Raw genomic sequence first — 4,725 nt, 5'->3', positions numbered from 1 at the left:
ATATTCTCACTCCAAACCTCAAATTTCCTACCCATCACCCTTTTACTAATTCCTACTATATTCCTCCTTTTGCTCTGCCTTTACTATAATTTCATGATGCTGCTACACATTTCCACTCAAACTTTCTTGGCAATTTCCCTTCTAACCCTGCCCATTTATCTTTCTCCAACCATGTCTCTACATATTATCACCTCAAAACCACTCAGATAATTCCACACTTCCCTGTCCTTACTTAAAACCCCGCTATATCCACACACACATACTCATACTTTTTTACTCTCCTTCCCCTCCTCTCTATCTTCCTGTTAATCTCAATCCTTCCTTCTCTACTTTCCCTCCTCCACAAACTCCCCCCTCCACTCGTCATACCTCATCCATCTATCTTCTATTAAGATCTTCATATAACCTACTCTAGCTCTTTTTCCTTTATACCTCTGTTCTCTTGCCTTATCTAAAATCATCCTCTGGATCTCCCTTTCTTTTATCGTTATGTCCCTAACTATATACACTCCTCTTTCTAAATACTTCTTATTCCTCATTATCTGATCCCTCATTTCCTTATTCTCCAGCTTTACTACCACTAACTTTTTCTCCCTCTGCCCTTACTCACTCTTACTTCTGTAGCTTTCTCCACTTTAACGTTTACTTTAATATTCTTTTCGATAAACTCATCCACCTTTTTTTCCAAATTTTCCTTCTCCATGTTTGTACCCCTTATCACTATATTATTCCTTCTCTTCTCTCTCTCACCTCTTTCCTTATCCCATTCCAGCCTGTATATTCTCTGTTCCAGTAATTTCTTTTCCTCTATCCATTGTTGCCTTTCTATCATCCACAATTCTTCTCCTCTTTCCATTCCTCTTCCCTTTTTTCTAAAATACTAATCAAACTTTCTAATTTCCTTTCTATTCTACCCAACTTCTCATTCATCTCTCTACTATCCTGGTTCTCCTTCTCGAAGCATAACCTCGTCTGTTCCATCTCCTTTTTGTCTGCATTACTCTTTTTAATATTTCCGCTCGTTTTACCATTCATCTTAATAACTCTCCTTGACCTGTCAGAAATCTTCTTTATCGACTCTTCCACCAACGCTTTCTCCTTTATCCTAACCTCACTCTATCAGGCGTCCTCCCTATTTTACCCTTTTCCTTCCGCTCTACACTCTCTAATACTTACAGACCTCTTAAACTTCTTCCTTTACATTACCCTTCCTTCTCTATTCCAGTTGTTCCTTCTTTACCCTTTAATCTTCCATTTATCACTCTTTTTCTGGGATCTTTCTTCCATACGACCACTCTTTCTCGCGCTCCTACCGGAAGTCCCTACACCGATGTTGCTTTACACAAACTTTTTTTACACGACTTTAATTTAACACGCATATTTACTGTTTACTTTGAAAATGGTGTAAGAAGTCCATTTTAAAAAAAAGTAAGATCACGTAATTCATATTTAATTTAGCGTAAGCTTTTTGTTTATAACTAGTTGATGTTTAGTTTCTTTAAAAATGCCAATGCTTTGTCCAATTTAAAATTGGCCTGTAAAAAAAATTACGTAGAAAGAAATTTATATATGTAAATTACATATGGAGATAAATTAATAAAAACACTGCCAGACTTAGCATAATTAACCTATATTTTAATTGACAAATATGTAAACCTTTAATTTTTTGAAGAAACAGAAAATGGACTTTCAAAATAATCGATCCATATATAAGTCTTCGAAGGAATGTTAATGATAATAACAAAAAATTTCTTTGCTCTTCATAATCAAATATCAATACTAACACTATAAAAATATATGTAAAATAAAAAAATCTCCGTAATTAAGTTAATCGTAATTAAATGTAAAAACTTTCTATTTGGTTAAATTAAGAAATTTTCGCAGAAATTTATTTAAACAAAGTTGTCTCGTTATATTTGCAAACTAGAAAATAATTAAGAGGTAGCTTTATCGGGTTAGGATAGAAAACAGAGTATTAATTCGTGTCTGTTAATACTAGGATACGCTTAGTAAATTAAAACGTTTTGCGGTTAACCATGTTATAAACTTAAGTGAAAGTTTATCTCGCGTAAAGAAAAAATTAGCTCTCGGCAAATATATCTGAAATAATTTTTCACTTTTTTTCTTTCGAGGTTTGCATTAAGCTGTTATCTGAGAAGAAGTTAAACTTTTCGTACAAATTAAACTTCCATTTTTGATAAAACAAGAATTAAATCATCTTTTTTTACTTTCTTTTATTGAGATTTATTATAACATATCTTATATATATATATAAATATATAAGATATATATATATATATATATATTGCAATATATAGAAAATATGCTGTTTCAATTGTTTTGTTACGTTGCTTAAGTTTTTTTTTTTATAAGTGGTATAAGTTTAATTGAAGTGTATAATAGTTTCAGTTAGGCATGCACAACTACATTTCATATTGTTTATAACAAACTAGACACACTAAATCATAACGAATTCATCAAAAAAAAGTTTCACTTTATAATCTAAATTAAACAAATTTTTATTTTTTAATTTTCTTTCCCCCGAAGTAATATAAGTTATAGCACCTTATTTTTCATAACTCGTTTTTTATTATCGAACAATAAAATTAAACATGCTAGTATTTTATAAACATTATTTAAATTAATAAAAAATTTGCAATATTTTTAATTCAATTCAAACTAAAACTCAGGAGTATCTCAAATCGGAATAATGGTCTTATACTATTTAAAAAACAAAAAACAAAAATTCATACCCAAAACTTTTTATGTTCATTTATCTTACATTTTTGAAGATATTTTTTATTTGTAGATGTGTACCGATTGAGAATCCTCTCTGTTAAAAAGGTTATGATAGTTCTGACGATATTATATACTATATATAGTGAGGAAAGGAAAAATTGCTGCGAAGACGACAAAATTAAAAATGAGAGGAAACTTTAGCTCGTTCTCGATCAAAGTGATGAAGACCAGAGCTCGTATTCGATCAAGTTTGAGAACGTTTAATCGAGAAAGGTGAACCGAATTTCAAGTTGAAAAAATTATAAAAAACGATAAAAAGAAAAATTTTTAATCGAATTTAGAATTAATTTTAAGATCGTCCATTGGTAAGAATTTTATTTATGTTAATTTAATAATTTTACTTTTCTAAACAAAAAGGAATCTTTTTTTATACGTAAATAATTTTAAAATCAATAAACTTAAATTTTTTCTAAAATTTGAATAGCCCCGTTTAATACGACATTTCTATAGAACCGATTCGTTTTAGTAGAGTTCGAGAATTGCGGAGAACTCTCATCAAACAGGGCACCCTAGAACATGGTTTCACTCTACCATGGTTTGAGAATAGACGAATTCCCAAACAATAATATTTATATTTATGTATATATATTGTATTTACCTAACCAACTAGCTATACAAATGTACACTACTCGCATTAGGAAAAGATTTAAAATGAAATATCCGACTGACTTGTGTACATAAAAACTGGAAAACAGAAAACGAATAAAATAAAAAAAAATATATATTGTATTCCCATATGTTTTATATGTATATAATAGTACGTAGAATGAAAAAGACCGTTCCTCGGAAATGCATTTGTTTGTTTAGGTACGCGATACCGCTTGAAAAAGCGGTCGTCTAATATTTTGTCGCACCGAATCTCTCGAATATTCCCTATCGAAAGTAAAGAAATAATCTAGATTTTAATTATTTGGAAATGGTCAAAACGTTTCGAGAAAGATAGAAGAAAATATAAAAAAGAAGAAATCCGTAATCGTTCAGTTCAGCTTAGTTCAGTACAATTTGAATTAACTCTAGCTAATAGTGTAAAACATTATACCCGTGTAATCTAAATAAAACCACCTTTCATTTATTATTCACTACCGCTTTTACCATATGTATAGATTTATAAATAATATCTATATATGCATATGTATCTATTACAAAATAATATTTATATTTTCTTATTTTTATCAGAATATTGTTATCTGTTTGCATTTTTATTGTTTTATTAATTTACCACTTAAAAATGCATTTTTACGCAAACATTTTATTTATACTAATCTTATTTATAATTTAATATAACTGTTTTTTATTCTTAATCTTGTTTTGTTACAACTTTCAACAAAAACTTACGGAATTCTCTTATAATTAGTGTAATTTAAAGATAGAAGTACAGTTGTTGAGTTTGTTGAAATAAATAAAACACATGTATTTATTATCAGAGATACCTTAAATTTAGGGAAATCAGTTTTTTTTATAAAGTTGTATTTATGCAAATATATCCCATAGAGAAATTAACGGGGATAAGACAAGAGATAACCATGATCTTGATTAAAAAGACGTCGGAAAAACGCAAACTTGTTAATCAAGTTCTATTATACATGTATGTATAAGCATAAACATTTTTCTTCTTAGATTTGTGCTATAGTAGTGAAAAATACTTAATCGTTCATTAACTGATTAATTAGCTTACAAAAATTGCTTTAATAAAGATGTTTCTTTTAATTATAAAAATAAAATAAAATTGTTATTTAATTTTAGAAAACCAACTGCCTTTTTGTATTACTTATTCGTATTATTATATAACATAGTACTTTTTAGTAATCATATATCGGTTTTATCGAGGTTTTCTTGTAATATATGTTAAAATTTCTTCATGTTATCATGGCGTGTTGTTATCTTACATAGCAAACTAATTATATTAAAGCTCGTACTTGACATACA

This window comes from Polistes fuscatus, unplaced genomic scaffold (genome assembly GCF_010416935.1).
Source record: "Polistes fuscatus isolate 324 unplaced genomic scaffold, CU_Pfus_HIC Scaffold46, whole genome shotgun sequence".
Lineage (NCBI taxonomy): Eukaryota > Metazoa > Arthropoda > Insecta > Hymenoptera > Vespidae > Polistes > Polistes fuscatus.
The sequence above is the reverse complement of the archived record's forward strand: the minus strand, read 5'-3'. Positions refer to the sequence as shown.